Below are 18,094 nucleotides of genomic sequence, written 5' to 3'. Positions count from 1 at the left end.
TCCCTGCTGCCTGGGCAATGATGGAGAGGGGTGCTGGAAATGTGGATTTGGGAATTCAGGACCCAAATCACCCCAGCTGTGTCCCCCAACAGGCAGGAAAAGGGATTGTGACCCTTGCCAGGTGTCCCCGGGCAGGCAGTGCTCAGGCTCCTCTGCTCAGAGATAAGAGGAGGGTGATAGGAGGGGAATGCTCCAGGTTGGAAGCACCCACAGAAATAGGGATGTGCAGCATTCCTCACAGCTGCTTGATCCCTAAAAACCCTGTCCTGGGTGACAGCAGGGACAGTCACCCACCCACAGCTGTCCCCAGCCAAAATGGCTCTGTGTCTATCTCAACAAGGTCTTTCAAGGAAAAATTATCTAATTAAGAAATGACACTTAAATTATTTTTACTTTTAATTTAATAGCTAATTACTAATGCTTTGTAATGTGGAGTTTTTGGTCTAACTACAAAACACTACTTAAACTCCTGAAGAAGAAGGTGAAGAAGAAGGACTAGCTACTGCCTCAAAACTTCTATTTTAGTTTTATTTAATTATGATATTCCAAAACTTTAGACTCCAAATTTTCTACTCTGTGATATTACACACTCCTATTCAAACTGCACATTCACAATCTTGGTATTATCCATCAATTTTAGAAGTTTACTCTACGGCTTCAGGTTAAATGCAGGGCTCTCTTGAGGGGCTATATCTTTCAACACAGAAGATTCTTAGTTGCTAAAATTCTTAATCATAAATAATACTTAAATAACACTAAAATTCTCAGTATCCAGGGTTCCAGCACCCTCCCACCTTCCCCGCTCCCTCCACCCAGTCTCAGCTCTGCTTTCAAGGATTTTCACGCCAGACTGGAATATTTTAATGCTTGGATAATTCTGTTTATAACCCATTGCATGGGCTGGTAGCGCTGAGCTGCCCGTGCTGTACATCTCACCCAAACTGACTGAGTCCCCGGGCGGGGATGAAACCAAAAATTCCTCCGAGACGTGGCTCTGAGACAAACACGGGGCTAAAAATATCCCAGCGCAGCTTTCCTCCTCCTCCTCCTCCTCAGCCGCACACAGCTACAGCTCCTCGGGGCAGCCCGACACATTGCTGAAATATCAGCACGCAGGGAGTGGTTCCTGACCGGGAAAAAACCCAATAAATATTGGTTTAGCACCGCTGAATTTGAATAGAAAGGTGCGGGGAACAAAAAGAGCAGCTTTTGGGAGCTGTGGGTGGGTGGGGATGCCGTGGGTTCTCCTCTTCCCGTGGATTTTGGCAGCTCTTCCCTCACGCCCTGGGCACGGGCAGCCCCAGGTTTTCCTCCTCCCACGTTCTCCCCCGTGGGTTTACACCAGAGCATGAGTGGGATCTGACTCTGACACATAAAAGGGATTTTTTTTTTTCACTTTATTCCCTGAAATGTGCTGAGATTCTGGCTGGATTTTCCCTTTTTCCCCCTCTTGTTAGCACCCAGACACGCTCCTGGGGAAAGATGAGATGTGTGGGAGCCCGGAGCTGTGGCTGGCGTGGCCGGGGCTGAACAAATCCAACATTTTGTGATTCCAGAGCCTTCAGAGCAGCGATTTCCACCCAGCCAACAATCCCACGTGCTGGATATTCCTCTAAAAATGTTATTTTGGGACGAGCTGTGGCCGTGTGGTTTCTGCAGAGCGCTTCAGCTGCGCGCAGAGCAGAGCAAAGGCGATGTTTGCACACTCGGAGCGCTCCAAGTTTGTCATTTTTCGCTGGAATTTTGTGGTTTCTCCATGCAAACCCTCCCGTCCCCCGTTGCTCCGGGAGCATTACGAAACCTGGCGCGGAGCCTGCAGATTTCCGCTGCGGTGTTAATGAGCTGTTCCAAGGAAAAAAAAAAGCGGCTGCGAAAGAGTTTCCTGACAAACTCCGGGAAAATTTCACACCGAGGAAAACTTCCCCGTGGAAACTCCGAGGAAAATTTCCCAGCCGGGAACATTTCCCGTCCCGGGACATCCCGGTGTCCCCAAACCCTCGGGTGCCACCCAGGAGGAGCAGAGCAGGAATTTTTCCCAGCCAGGAGAGAAATAAATGTTCAGGATGTCCCAAAAGGCCTGAAGGCTGAGGGATGCTGGGCTGGGTGGCTCCAGGGGCATTCCCAGCTCGCTGGGGTTTTTTTGGGAATGTCCCTGATTTTGGTGATGCATTGAAAGCACCTTCACAACAATTCACATCGGTAAAACACAAGTGTAGTCCTTTACACTACACTTTATCGTTCCTGATAAAGTGAGTTTTATTAGGAATTTCACATATTTTATAGGTAGGATTGTTCATTGAGAACCTGATTAGCTCTTAACAACACCCATCTCACTACTGGTTAATTAGGAACAGCAGTTTATTTCCATAAATTATTATAATCATTATAAAATTTTATGTAAATTGTATATAATACCATATATATAAAAATATATAAATTATATATGTTATATGTTATATGTTATATGTTATATATTATATGTTATATCTTATATCTTATATCTTATATATTATATATTATATATTATATATTATATATTATATATTATATATTATTATAAAGTATATAGTATATAGTATTATATTATATATACATATATAATATATATGTATATATAATATATATAATATATATAATATTATATAATATTATATATGTGTATATATAACCTATAACCTATAACATTAACATATAACATATAACATATAACATATAACATATAACATATAATATAATATATAATATATAATATATAATATATAATATATAATATATAATATATAATATATAATATATAATATATAATATATAATAATATTATATATACACTTATATATAAATATATAATATATAATTGATAATATAGTATACACCATATTATATAATATTAATACTATATTGTATTATATAATAATTATAATAAAATATTATAATGATTCTAATTATTGATTATTGGTTATATTATCAAGCAGGATTATTCCCCCATCTCTGCAGGACAGACAGGTTGGGAATTGTGCTGAGGAACATCTCAGCCCCTGGATGGATGCTGTGCCAGCACCAGCAGCAGGATGTCAGTGACCCACCCAAGGATTCCTGATCGCCCCAGAGCATCCCTGTCCCTGTCCCCATCCATGGGTGACCCCTGAGAGGATGAGGCCAAACTTTGCACGCAGGAGGAAGCAGCAATATTTACCAGCTGGTAGGCGAGGATGGGATTCTTTCCAGGGATAAAGAAAACAAACAAGCAGGAGGAAGGTGAGGCACGTGTTTGGGTCAGGTTCTCAGTCACGAGCATTTCCTGCCTGGTGACATTCCTGCCACGGCTCCGGGAGCTGCCCCTGGGAACTGGCTGAGCTTGAAAAAGAAGGAAAAAAAATAACACTTGAGTATCCCTCACCTTTCCTTTTCTCTTCCTGGCTCGTGTAACCATAGCAAAGGATCCTCGCTGGGAGATGGAGAATTCCTGCCATGTTCCCATTGAACCGCTCCAGATTTGGAGCTTTTGGCTCAGGAAACATCAGGGTTTGCTCCTGGGCAGAGAAGGGGCCACGCTTTGCTCTGGCTGGGTCTCGGAACCCCGGATGCTGAGAATTCCAGATTTTCTGTGCTGGCAGACACTGACCCCCAGGAGAACGCTGCATTGACCTGAGGCCCTGGAAAAGGCTTCCAAAATTGATGGATAACACTGAGACTATGGGTGTGTGGTTTGAATAGAACTGTGTGACTTTACAGGGTGGAAAACTGAGAGTTTAAGGGTTTAGAATATGGTGATATATATAAAGCAAGATGGAGGCTGGTCCTTCCTCTTCACCTTCTTCTCCATGGGTTTGGGTAGCATTATATAATTAGATTAAAAAGTCCGCATTTAGGAGCACCGGTAGTTAGTTATTAAGTTAACAATAATAATAATTTAGGTGTCATTTCTTAATTAAACGGTTTATCCTTAAAAAGCCTTATAGTAAAAGAAATACAGCTCCATTTTTACCTTGGTAGTGAAGCACTGTAGAACTCACAGCTTGTAAGACCATAACATAGATAAAAACGAATAAACATCTGAGTCTGAACAAAAAAATACACAATTTAATCCCAACCTTGACCAAGGAAAAACAAAAGAATCGACATCAGTGAATGATTCCTGCTCCTGGGTGCAGCTCATTGATGGGAGAGTGGGAATTGCAGGCAGAGCCCACGCAGGCAGCTGGCAGAACTGGAGCTTACTACGAGAGCAGCATATGCTGAGCTCAGTTCCGAGACCTTCCAATCACTACGAGTGCTTAAAATATTCCAGGCTTTAATTACAAGCCTGTCTGTGCTTTAAATGCATGAATGTGAAATGCAGGCTTGGGCTGTGACAAGGGAAAAGCCTTCTTCGTGCGCAGGCAAAAGGCTGGAAGGGAAAATCCTGACAGGACAGAGGAATTGGGATGTGGGGAGAGGCTGGAAGGGAAAATCCTGACAGGACAGAGGAATTGGGATGTGGGGAGCAGCCAGGATGTCACCAGGGCTGGTGACAGTGGCTCTGCCCCGTGCCAGGGGCTGCTGAGACAAACAGGGAATGGGGTGGGTGTGAAAATCATGGAATCCCAGAGTGGTTTGGGTTGGGATCTCAGAGCCCATCCTGTTTTACCAAACAGGGAATGGGGTGGGTGTGAAAATCATGGAATCCCAGAGTGGTTTGGGTTGGGATCTCAGAGCCCATCCTGTTTTACCAAACAGGGAATGGGGTGGGTGTGAATCATGGAATCCCAGAGTGGTTTGGGTTGGGATCTCAGAGCCCATCCTGTTTTACCAAACAGGGAATGGGGTGGGTGTGAATCATGGAATCCCAGAGTGGTTTGGGTTGGGATCTCAGAGCCCATCCTGTTTTAGCCCCTGCCATGGCAGGGACATTCCCACTGTCCCAGGGTGCTCCAAGCCCTGTCCAGCCTGGCCTGGGGCACTGCCAGGGATCCAGGGACAGCCACAGCCCATTCCAAGCCTCACCATCCTCACAGGGAACAATTTTTTCCTAATCATAATCCACTCTCTTCCAGCCCTAAGGCATTCCCCCTTGTCCTGTCACCTCATACTCTTGTAAATCTAAATTATCAAAGAATTTGCGCTGAATCCCCTTCAAAAATGCATTTATTCCTGAAAAGCTCCCACATACTGAGCAAGTCACCTCTTTTCTCTGTCTCCTGTGATGTCTGTCCCATAAGGCACAAGGGTTCATCCCTGACTAAAACAAATTTAAATCTTCCCCCAAGTTGAAAGCCTGGGGTGTTGTGCCTCCAAAAATGAAGATGCACTTAAAACAATGGGGTTATTAACTTAATGACAGGAAATTTAGGGATGGGAATTAAAGCCCTGGAAGGATCTGCATGTCCTGGGGAAGGAAGGGCACTCATTCCCCAAGCTTTGCTGGCAGGCATCCCACTGGGAATCAGCATTGCAGCTAATTGGGATATGAGATGGGGAACTTGCAGGGATATCACTGCTTTATAGGAGATTATTATTCCTTTAATTAACACAGAGACATCAAACACATTCTGTGCATTTTCCAAGCAAAGAAACAACAGTTTGGTAAAAGGCTTTGATCCACAAGCAGGGATGCAGGACTGCACTGGAAAATTGACCACCAGGAGCCAGAGCATCCTGTGGCAAAACATGAATGAGAATGAAGGTGGGAGAAGATCTCCAAGATCAAATCCAGCATCCATGGAGAGGCCAGGGTGAGCCTGAGCAGCTGTCTGAGGGTTTTTAGGGTGTAGAGTAAATCCAGATCCTCCATCCCCACCTTTGACAGAGGGATATTTGCTGCTGTGCTGGGACTTCCTATCACTCAGCATTCCCAGCACAGACAGCTCCAGGCTGGAAATCATTTATCTCCAAGTCATGAGCAGGTGACAACCAGCCCAGAAACCAGGTGAGTGGTGTCACCAGCCCAGAAACAAGGGGAGCAGTGTCACCAGCCCAGAAATGAGGTGAATGGTGTCACCACAGGGACAGATCCCAAAGCTGTGCCAGGTAACCCCACAGTGACTCACTGGAGCTGCTCAGGATCTTCCTGCAGGGAAAGTTTTCCATGGAAAGCAGCAGCCACCGCTGGGTTTGGGTTGTTTTAAGGTTGGAGAGAAGTCAGGGCTACCCTGAGACAGCTCCTCAGGGGTTTTAGGCACACAAAGCTCTCGGGAGACTCTGTGGTGTCAGGAAATTTGGGGAGAGTTGAAGGGAAATTGCAGGAGTGGGGCTGTGTCCCCTGGTGTCACCTGAATGTGGAAGCTCTGGTGTCCCAAATGAAACTTGGTGGCACCATGTGGGTGAGAAAACCTTCAGGGCAATCAGGCCCTTGCTGCAGACACGGGGCTGGAACAAGGATTTGGGGCTGAAAGGGGTATTTGGGGATTAAATGGGGATTTGGGGCTGAAACAGGAATTTGGGGGTGTATTGGGGGTTTGGGGCTGAAATAGGCATTTGGAGCTCAAACAGGGATTTGGGGATGAAACAGGGATTTGGGATTGAAAGGGGTATTTGGGGATGAAACAAAATTCTGGGCTGTAACAGGCATTGGGAATAAAACAGGGATTTGGGGCTGCAACAGGAATTGGGGTTGAAATAGGGATTTGGGGATGAACCAGGAATTTGGAGATGAAACAGGAATTTGGGGTTGAAAGGAGTATTTGGGGATGAAACAAAAAATTGAGGCTGTAACAGGCATTGGGAATGAAACAGGGATTTGGGGATGAAACAGGAATTTGGGGTTGACACAGGGATTTGGGGCTGTAACAGGAATTTGGAGTTGACACAGGGATTTGGGGCTGTACCCCCATGCCCTGCCCATGGTCATGATTCCATGATCCTGGCCAGAGGCTGGGCTCTGCTGAAGGATGTCAGCAGTGCTTCCAAAACACCAGGCCCTTCCTCAGGAGGAGGACTCAGCCTGACTAACAACTGCTTTAATTAAATCCAGCAATATCATTAACCCGCTGGAGTTCATCAAATTAGTGTTGCAAATGAAAACTGCATTGGCCTCATTTTCAGGAGGCTGTTCCAAGAGGGAAAACAGCATTTTGCTCCCGAACAGGGTGTTTGGTTTGCTGATAAAACAAAACCTTTTCTTACCCCCCTGGAGCTTTAGCTCCATTTAATTCTCAACAAAATATTTGGTTTGGCCTTCCATTTGTTATTTTTTTGGGGTGCCCGGAGTGAAGGTATTGACACCACAGGGAGAATGTGGAGACAGGGAGAAGTGGAGGACTTTAAAAAAGGACTTTGAGAGGAGGAGGAGGAGGTGTTGGGATCCTTCCTTGAGCACATAAATCATTTGTGGAGTTCAAAATAAGCCAGCATCTGTGCAGGCTGGAGGGCTGCCAGTCATTTCCTTATCTCTGCCTTGCCCAGGGTGACTCAGTACAAAGCTCCCGAGGTGCCCACGGGAGCCAGGGGAGTGTGCCCATGCCAAGGGAAGGTGCCCGTGCCAAGGGCCCCAGGGCTGGGAGGGGGATTCCCACCTGCTGGAGAGGAAGAGGAGGAGGGATTGGGATCCTCCCCAGCCCCCTGGCTCTCAGCCCAGCCCACTTTCCTGGCTGTAAAGTGGGGGAGAGGCCCTTTCATAAATAATTTTGTACACAGGGTCTGGTGTCCTGCTGGCACAGGGACAGGGGATGTCCCTCTGTCCAGGCTGGTCACAGCTGACTGAAAGTTGGGCTTTTCCTGGGCAAAAATCTCCTTTTATCCACAGCTCATCCCCCAGCCTTTGGTTTTATTGCCCTTGTGAGCAGCATGGATTGAAATCATCCCCCAAGCTGAAAGCCTGGGGTACTGTGCCCCCAGAAATGAAGCTGCAGGGATGTGGTGTATCCTGAGGATTTCTGAGCATGAAATGCCTGGATTGTGTTATACCCACCAGGCTGAGAGGATGGGAACTGTTCAGCTTTGGTTCCACATCCCTGCTAATCACCCCCCTCATCCCCGGTGCAAAATTCACAGTTGGTTTTACAAGGCTGAGTAAAATGGAGGAGTAGAAATCCCTTCATGTGGAAAGGTCTCCAGAGGAGATGCTCCTCCATTTTTGGGCAGGATCTGAGCTTCTCCAATGAATTGATCCAGGAGCCAACACTAACTTGGCTCCACCAGCAGCTCCTGGAGGGAATTCTGTGCCTTGGGAAGGGATGGATCCAAGGGATGGATCCCATGGATGCAGCCCGCCCCACATCGCTGGAACACAGAGGCCTTCACCCCAGAGATGGAGCAGCCTGGTGCCTTTATGGACACTTGGAACAATTTCCAAGCTGGTTTCTCCCCCTCTGGCCCTGCCAAGCTCGAGTGGCCTCAGCTGCACGGTGGGGACAGCTCCACCATCTCCTGAGGGCCTTTAGCAGCTCATGCAGCCCCCTCACGTCTGCTGCAGCCACAGGCAGGGTTTAACTCCAGCAAAATCCTCCTGGTTTCCCAATTATTGAAGTGATTTTGTCCGTCAGGAGCTGGTGCTGTGCTGCTCAAAGGCTCTGGATGTGGCACTGCCACCCCTGGGGGACATCTGGGCGTCAGTCAGGGAGCTGCCACCCCAGTAAGATGCAGCTCCTCGCTCTCCATGGTGACCCCCCTCATCCCCAGCTATTAAATCCCCAAAATCCCCACAGCTGGTAAATCCTCCATTGAGGAAATGGGGAATTCTCCAGGCTGGACCCAGGGCAGCTTTGGGGAAGTCAGGGATGTGAGCTGGCCTGTCTGGGGCAACCACGAGCTCCAGGTGTGGCTAAGCTGGCACTGGGGGAGGGATGGCAGCGTGTGAATGGCATCACCCGAGCCCAGGGGCTGCCTGTGCTCATCCCTCCCACCCTCCTGCAGGATCTCAGCCTTTCCCAGCTGGAAAAGCTCTGGAGAATGCCCCAGGTGCTCCTGGAGCTCTGTAGGTTGGCAGCACAACCCTCTGGCCCTGGATTTGCTTCCTGGATGCTCCATCTGGTGCTGGGATCAGCCCACTTGGGTTTGGAGTCTCCTGGTGCTGGGAACACCCATGGAATGTACCAGGCAGCAGGGATGGCATGGGACAGCACCATCTCCTGCCAGCAGCACCCAAGGATCCATCAGCAGGGGCGTTTTCCAGCTGAATCCCAGGCTCCCAGGAGGAACCTGAGATCCTTGGGAGGTGGTGGTGACGAATTCACCCTCCCGGTGCCCTTTTGAGCCTGGGAGTTACTGAGAACCTCAGATAAGAAAAGGCACAGAGACATGAGCTGGCTTGTCCCACATCCCACTGGAAAACTGGCAGGAGAACCAGGAACAGAGCAAGGCTCTCTTCTTCTTGCACCAGAAAATTCCAGAAAGCTGAAAATGTAACTATTTTAGTGCTCAAAATTAGCTTTTTTTATTGTCAGCCCTCTCTGTCATCCTCATTTCCACAGGGGAAAACTGTGGCAGGAGCGCCCTTGTCACTCCCCAAGTGACATAATTCCAAAGCTGAATTCCCAATTCCTTGTATTGGAAAAGATTTCTCGTCCATGCCCTGCTGATTTTCACAAGGATGGAAATGTGGAGCAGTGCTGTGACCTGAGCACCGTGCAGGGATGGTGGCCTACGCTGGCATCCCATTCCCAGCAGGAACAACCCCTCCAACCTCCTCAGGAGCACATTTGGCTGCTGGATAATCCTCTCTTCCCATCATTATTTATAGGCAGGAGGTCAGAAGAGATTCCTGTGCCAGATATCCCCCCAGAACTGTGAAAACTCTGGACTACTCCAATTAATTTAGAAAATTCAGCGGGATAAAAGCCATGTAAGCACGGAGAGAGGCAGACCTGGCTTCTGCAGGTATCTCTCTTGATGAGAGGTAATTATATCCTTCTAATTAATTGTTGGCTCATGGCAGTCAAGGTCTGACTTGCAGGGACAAGTCAGAAGGAGGGAAGAAGCCCTGGGATGGGAAGCAGCGACGTGGGAGGACGCAGCATTCTTTTCCCACGTGGAGGAGCAGCAGGATGTGTTAATTCAGCTCTGGAATTTCGCTCCCAACCTTTTATGGTGAAAAAATGAGGCTCTCCTTGGACTCTGCAAATACATGTTCCAGCTGAAATCCAAGTTGTGCGCGAGCTCCCGGCCGGCAGCCGCTCGCTGGGATGTGCTGAGCACGGGATATGCAAAAACTTGGGAAGCTCAGCTCCGGGCTCCTGGAGGCTCCCAGACAGCCCTGTGTGAGCTGAGGTCATGGTTTGATCTGAGGACAACTTCTCATGGCTCTGTCTTGTCTTCCCAATGAAATACCTGAGCAAAGGAATTGATTTTTAATGCAGCCAACCAGAGTTTTGGCGGGGTTTATTCTCACTCCTGCTGCCAGGCTGTTCCTGAGGGCCCAGAAATCCTAGATCTGGCTGCTTTGTGTGGTTTGGAGGTGAAGGGATGGAGCAGCAGCTTCCTGCAGGTTCTCTTCAACCCTTCTTTGACAACGCACATCCCACCAAGCTGGGAATAAAGTGTAGACCTCGTTTTCTGCAGCCTTCCAATAATTCCTTAATTCAGATGTAAGAAGAAGATATTTCCAGCCTTGAATCATTCCTGTGGAAACACCTGACAACAAAAGCAGAGCTAGAATGTGTTAGAAGACCAGTTGGGCTCTTCTGAGTCATTTAATTAGAGCGAGGAACTTTCCCTGCCTGTGGAAATCCCAGGGTGGAAAGGGCGTGAAACCTGCTGCAGCCAACACTCTCCTCATTAGCCTTGTTCAGCAGGGACTCCAAGGCTGTGTGTGACCCAGGGATGGTCACACTTTTCCAGGGAAATCTGCTCTGGGAACTGCTGAAGTGGGAGATGCTCTCACCATGGTGTGGAAGCCCCAGATTGCCACCACCATCCATCCATCCATCCATCCATCCATCCATCCATCCATCCATCCATCATCCATCCATCATCCATCCATCCATCCATCCATCCATCCATCCATCCATCCATCATCCATCCATCCATCATCCATCCATCATCCATCCATCCATCCATCCATCATCCATCCATCCATCCATCATCCATCCATCCATCCATCCATCCATCCATCCATCCATCCATCATCCATCCATCCATCATCCATCCATCCATCCATCCATCCATCCATCCATCATCCATCCATCCATCATCCATCCATCCATCATCCATCCATCCTCCATCCATCCATCCTCCATCCATCCATCCATCCATCCATCCATCCATCCATCCATCATCCATCCATCCATCATCCATCCATCCATCCATCCATCATCCATCCATCCATCCATCCATCATCCATCCATCCATCCATCCATCCATCATCCATCCATCATCCATCCATCCATCCATCATCCATCCATCCATCCATCCATCCATCCATCCATCCATCATCCATCCATCATCCATCCATCCATCCACCCATCCATCCATCCATCCATCCATCCATCCATCCATCCATCATCCATCCATCCATCCATCCATCCATCCATCCATCCATCCATCCATCATCCATCCATCCATCATCCATCCATCATCCATCCATCCATCCATCCATCCATCCATCCATCCATCATCCATCCATCCATCCATCCATCCATCCATCCATCCATCCATCCATCATCCATCCATCCATCCATCATCCATCCATCCATCCATCCATCCATCCATCCATCCATCATCCATCCATCCATCATCCATCCATCCATCATCCATCCATCATCCATCCATCCATCCTCCATCCATCCATCCATCCATCCATCCATCCATCCATCCATCATCCATCCATCCATCATCCATCCATCCATCCATCCATCATCCATCCATCCATCCATCCATCCATCCATCCATCCATCCATCCATCATCCATCCATCCCTCCATCATCCATCCATCCATCCATCCATCCATCCATCCATCCATCCATCCATCATCCATCCATCCCTCCATCATCCATCCATCCATCCATCCATCCATCCATCCATCCATCCATCCATCCATCATCCATCCGTCATCCATCATCCACCATCCATCCATCATCCATCCATCCATCCTGGTGCTGTGTGAGCTCCAGCCCCTGGAAATGTCTCATTTTTCCACACTCCACAGCAGCAGCTCCAAGGCAGCAGAGAAAGGGAGCAAAGCTCTGCGTTTCATCTCACTGGCTGCAGGCAGAGCTGCTGAAAATCCAGGCCAGGGCCCCGGTGACCCAGAAATGTCCTGTTTGACCCCGGGCTTGGTTGAAATCTCATTTTTGTGCTGCCTCCCTCGGAGAGCTCTGGAGAGCAGCTCCTCCCAAAGACCATCCCTCGCCAGGGCCGTGCAGGAGCTGCCTCCACAATTGGAGTTAATTAGAAATCTGGGAATCTGGGAGCGAGGACTTGCTGGAGCAGCTTTTGCTGCTGCAGAGATCGGGAGTTTCCTGAAGTGGAACATTTGCTGTTCTTGTTTTTTAGCTGTCCCACTCCCATGGATCTTGCATCTCCCAAATCCCAGAAAAATTATTCTCCCAGAGGATTTCTCCTCTCTGTATTTGCTTTACAGGAGCTCCTGGCTCTGTCCAATCCTCACTTCTCTGGTCTCTGCTTGGTGCTTTCCCCTCATGGATGCCCATGGCCGTCCTGCTTTTCCCCCCTGAAATTCCTGAGGTTTTTCTGCAGCTCAGAGGCTGATTAATCCCAGCCTGGCACCCTCCAAGCTACAGCTCTCAGCCCAACAGATTTTGAAATGCAGCTCTGAACTCGTCCCCACAACTTTATGGTGGGAAATGTTGTGCCTGAGGGACAGAAAACAATAAAAATCAACGCCCGAGCGCGTGAAGAGTTTCAAATGGCTCCCAAAAAATTCCTGCAATGTTTCCAAGGCTCTGTGCTGCTGTTACTCATTCACACGGGCAGGAATTACAAATATGTGTGTGCAGCCAGGAAAGCTTTGGATCACAGAATGTTTGAGGCTTGGGGTGGAATGAAGGGGGTTGGGGGAGGAGAAACACTCCGAACTTCTTCGGGATAACAAATCTGCCTGGGTGGTGCCACAGCCAAAAAATGACATTTCCCCTTCGCTGAGTTTTGCGCTCTTCAGCAATAATTCTGAGCTGCTTTGCCTTCAGGGAAGGGGAGGAATTCGGAGGGATGGGTAAGGACATGCAGTACTGACCTAATCCAGTGCACTTTTCCCTGGAAGCTGCTCCCAGAGCCTGCCTTTGGCCCCCAGCACCCACTGGGATTGGCCAGAGCTGGGTCAGGAGTGGGGATTACGCAATTCCACTCGTTTTTTCCAGCCCCAAACGGGATGCAAGCAAAAAGATTTCAAAATTCCTTGTGAAATGAGCTCCATCCTTTGACTAAAAATGTTCCAAGTTTACTCATTTCCTATCCATTGCAGAAACTACATCATAAAGAAATCTTGGGATTTAATATATAAAAAGACGTTAAACCTGAAAGTTGCAACCTTAGCAGAGATCTTCCTAATACCAAATTCCACTGAAATCCAAGAAGTTCAGCAAAACAAGCTGCCTTCAGCATATCAATATTTCTGATGGAAAACCATCCTGTCAAATTTTTTATGCAGCTCCAGGCTAGAATTCCCTAACAAACACTTTTCCTGTCTCCCCAGCAACTGGCACTGCTGATCCTGTGTAAGGAATTTCCATAATTAACCTGCAGGAATGGAGAAGGAAATCTTTTTGTCTGCAGGATATTCTTCAACAACATCTAGGAACCATTTCACCCTGAGCCAAAGCACAAGAAATTCAGTGGGATTTCTCCATAAATTTCTATGGATCTTCAGGCCTAGTTTAGATCAGAGTTCAGAGCCAGATCAATGTAATGCAACTCTGGTGTTCCTTTAAATGCCAACAGGGCTTTGGAAAAAAAAAAAAACAAACAACCTCAAAACAATTCTTCTTTGTTGTTGAAATCCAATCTTGTGTTATCATTCAGATTAGGACCAGCAGGCTTTGATCCCTGTCCTTCCCAAGATGTTTGTGCTGATTTTTTACAGCCAGGAATGCACAAGAGCAGCAGGAATTCAGACAGAATCCTGGAGTTCCAGGTGCAGGCTGGAAATGTGGAGTTTTGGCGTTCCTGCTCCCCGGGGGCTGCTCCTGCCCCACCATCCCAAGGCAGGGAATGTCCTTGAGCTCCGTGTGATTTCATGGATGGCAGAGCACCCCCGACGTGCAATTTGTTCTTCCTGCCAGCGCTAACAAATCATAAATATGGAACAGCAGAGCCGGATCTGCTCGGGATCACTGCGCTGTGCTCCTGCTCTGGGTGCATTTCTCCGAAAGGAATCATCCTGCTGCAGGGGAGGTTTGGTCTGAGGTGATGCCCCAGCCCGTGGGATAAGGTCAGACAGCCGTGAGGAACAGCGTGTCTGACCTTGATCCCTCACTAGAATCCCCTTGGAATGTCCAAAGCCAGGTTGGATGGAGCTTGGAGCAGCCTGGGACGGTGGAAGATGTCCCTGCCCATGGCAGGGGTGGAATGGGATGAGGTGTAAGGCTCCTTCCAACCCAAACCATTCTGGAATTCTCTAAGTTGCCCCAGAGCATTTCTCTGGCCCCTAAAAGATGTTTTCTATTCCCAAAACATGAAGCTTTTCCAGAGGCAGAATTCAGATATATCTGAATAGTCCACACAATTTTGGTGGTTTTTACAGAGCCTCCTTGGCTGAGTGGTATGATGGGAAGGGAGTGATCACCTCCCACATGTCCTCACTTCACTGGTGCTGCCATGGACTCCCGGAAGAATTATTTCTCCACAGTATTATCCCTCTGTAAAAGGGAGAGAACCTCACATTTGCCATCCCCTGTGGGGATAAATGCCTTGGGCAACCTCTGGACACAGCCAGGGAGCTGCAGGCCCTGCAGGACAGATCCCAGGGCTGGCAGCAGAGATGGGATTCCATCCTGCCTGTGATGTGAATAATGACACCACAGCCAGGTTGGATTTTAAACCACCCCAGCCTCTGTCTTAATGTCCTGCCTTCATTAAGGGCTTTTAAAAAACATTTTGGCTTTGGTAAAGCTTTGCCCTCAGCTCCTGAAACTTGGAACAGCTGAGCTTTCATTCTCATCCAAGGCTTAGCACCCAAGGACCTGTCAGTCAGGTGAGGGAGACTCACGGGTGTCTCGAGCTGATTTTATGGATTTATGCAGTTCTCTCCCAGTGCTGGAGTCACAGCCGGATTTCTAAATGCCAAAATAGAGATTATAAGAGTGTCAAGCTTCATTTTGTTTTCACTTCACAGCTAATTAGCATTGATTTTCATGCCGTTGCTCCTGCATAGTATTCCACCGACATCACGAAACGGGAGAGGCTCACTCTCACCCTGCCACCATCAATTTTAAGCCCTCCTTGGAACAGAGGGACTTTGGGGTCGGGGTTTGGCAGCCAGAGCTCTGTCCCTTGGCAGGGTCTGAGCCACGCGTGGCGGTCGAGCTCCTTGATGCTGATTTTTCCCAAAGTGAGAATTCCCTGGGCAGCCAGTGTGGTTTGCCATTTGGAGTCCTAACGGGAAAGTAGCAGGAGCTCCTTTTCCAACATCTGCAGCACATTAAAGGGTAGGAATGATCCCTTAGCGGGAATTAGGGGGTGCTTGCAACCTCTCAAACAGGCCGGCTCAGCTGTGGCATCATCTCCCAAGGCAGCAGAGAGAAATAATCTCTTTTCATCCGTTGAGAAGTCGAACAGGACATTGATAAGGCCACCAAAGAGATAACAAATGGGTCTGGTTCAGGAGAACAGCGGCCCTAAATGAGGTGGGGATTCCACGAGGTGCAGATGACCCTCAGTGGCTGCTCATTGAGGGGACAAAATCATTGCTGGGTTCTGGAACAAACAAAAAAAAAACCCCACCAAAAACCAAAAACAAACAAACAAAAAAATCAGATGTGATCACGGACTTCATGCCCATCCTCACTCATTCCCGAGGGAGCCCACGCTTCCCCCACGCAGGAAACACGCATTTCCTAATCCGCAAATGTCCGACCTTAAACCTCGATAATGTTCTTTTAACGCGCGTTTAGCTGCACACCAGCAGCGCCGAGAAGGGGTGGGATGTGCAAAATCCATGTTTTATGTATTTTATTCAGTATTTTCCATGGATGCTTTAGTGGTTGGAATTGCGGGGAGAGAGATCTGGAGAGCAATTTTAGATTTAAATCATCGAGCAGTTATTCTGGAAGTAAAAGCACTTGTTCTCGGCTGGTTTATTGCAGTCATAGAAAGTGCTCAGGCAGATTATTTGTGAGGGGAGAAAAATGTATTTTGATATTCCCATGAAATCTTAGATGGGATCAGGAGTCATTACCACACCAGTCCCAAAATGTGTGTGTGTTATTAATATACACATCATGATTTCTGGGATGGAAAGAGGAGAAACTGTGAAAGGCTCCGATCAGATCTGGGGGAAAATGGGGAATTTGAATGAAGCAAAGCACGAAACTGGGCCCTACAAATCAAAAATCCAGACTGCGTGTGAAAAATCCTGGTGGAAACCTCAGCCCCCACTGCCTTATCCCTGTAGTTATCAGGATATGGGAAAAGGCATTAAACTTAAGGGTCTGACATGAATAATGGGTTTATGGGGATTAACGGATCTGGAGCAGCTTCCCCAAGGAATTCCAACAAGCTGGTGGCTTGCAGGGATTGTCCCCAGTGCCCAAAGCACCCGAAATCCCTGGGGACGGGCTGGGCCATGCTGGCAGCAAACCAACCATGAGAAGATATCACCAGGAGCTGCTGATGGAAGCTCCCTGCTCAGGGTGAGTAAGGGTTCCTGTGCGTTAAAGTTTCCACATTCCAGGCATAGCTGGATGCAGGCAGATTTTCCACAGGAGCTGTGTGAGGGAGATGTTCCCTTCAGGACCCCAGAGGAGACCGATTCCTCCTCGGAGGAAGCCAAAGCCCCAAGGAAAGGGCGGCATCGGCACCAGCTTTGGTCCATCTTGTGTCCATGTGTGTGGAGGTGCCCGGTGGATTGATCAGGAGCAGATGTGCACACCCAGCGCACTCAGGATGAACAAAGAGCTCCTTCAACCCCATCTTCCTCTCTCCTTAGATCCAGGATATTCCTTGGTTGGTGTGTTGGACTCCCAAAGAACTGGAGATGAAACTTCCTCTGCCCCGTGAGGCTGTCCTGTGTTCCAGAGTGGAGCAGAGGGAAAGGCAGAAAAATCAGGATTTTCTGCCCTTTGGAGAACAACTGAGAGCATTGACACAACTTTATTTTTCCAGATTTATCCCCTGTTCCAATATTGAACAAAACTCAGCTTCCTGAGAGCAGTAATTTTCTTTGCTGCTTATTCCTCCCATTCCACCATTTCTCTAAAGAGCTGGTGGGCAGCAGGAATAGATGGAGACTGCAAAGGAGCAGCTTTTAATTTAAAAACATAAAAAAGAGATGGAAATCTGTCTGCTCCAGGGCCCTACAAAAAAAGGCATACAGAGCAAATTTCAGTGTTTTACACATTGTTTCCAAACAGAAAGCAATTCTTTGGAAATGAATAATTTGACCTATGAAAGATATGGCACGTCACAAACCCCAAAAATATCAGTACAGAATTTTGAAATGTCATGTTTGGGATTCTCCCATGTGACTCAGGGCAGCATCTCCCCGTGGCCAAACAGGCACGAGCCAACATCCTTTTATCAGGATGTTGTTTTAGAACTTGATGAATTGCTCACGTTTCAGCCCAGAACTGACACGGGCCGGGTTCGTGACCTGGATGACTCAAGAGAAAAGGCCAAGGCTGTACCTTCAGCTGAGCCAGGCAAAGCCAGAAAGGAGGCAGGAGGGGAGGCAGGCTGTGCTCCAGCCCTTTTTCCAGGGATCCCACTGCCACACGGAGCCATATGGGGAAAAGAGAGGAGCTCTTGAGGGAGATGAGTGCTATGAGCTGCTCACAAACCGTCCCTTGTTCAGGGCTCTCCTTTCAGACACGATGCTCAATCCTCTGCTGAACCCCGGCCAGCTTTGCTTGGGGTTGTGTCCAGGAAGAGAGAAAATAGGAGGATGTTGATGGTTGGGAGGCACTGATCTTTGCTCTCGGTGACAGGGACAGCGCTGAGGGAATGGCTGGAGATGTGTCTGGGCATGTTTAGGGTGGGTGTCAGGGAAAGGCTCTTCCCCCAGAGCACT

Source organism: Melospiza georgiana, chromosome 7 (genome assembly GCF_028018845.1).
Source record: "Melospiza georgiana isolate bMelGeo1 chromosome 7, bMelGeo1.pri, whole genome shotgun sequence".
Taxonomy (NCBI): Eukaryota; Metazoa; Chordata; class Aves; order Passeriformes; family Passerellidae; genus Melospiza; species Melospiza georgiana.
The sequence above is the reverse complement of the archived record's forward strand: the minus strand, read 5'-3'. Positions refer to the sequence as shown.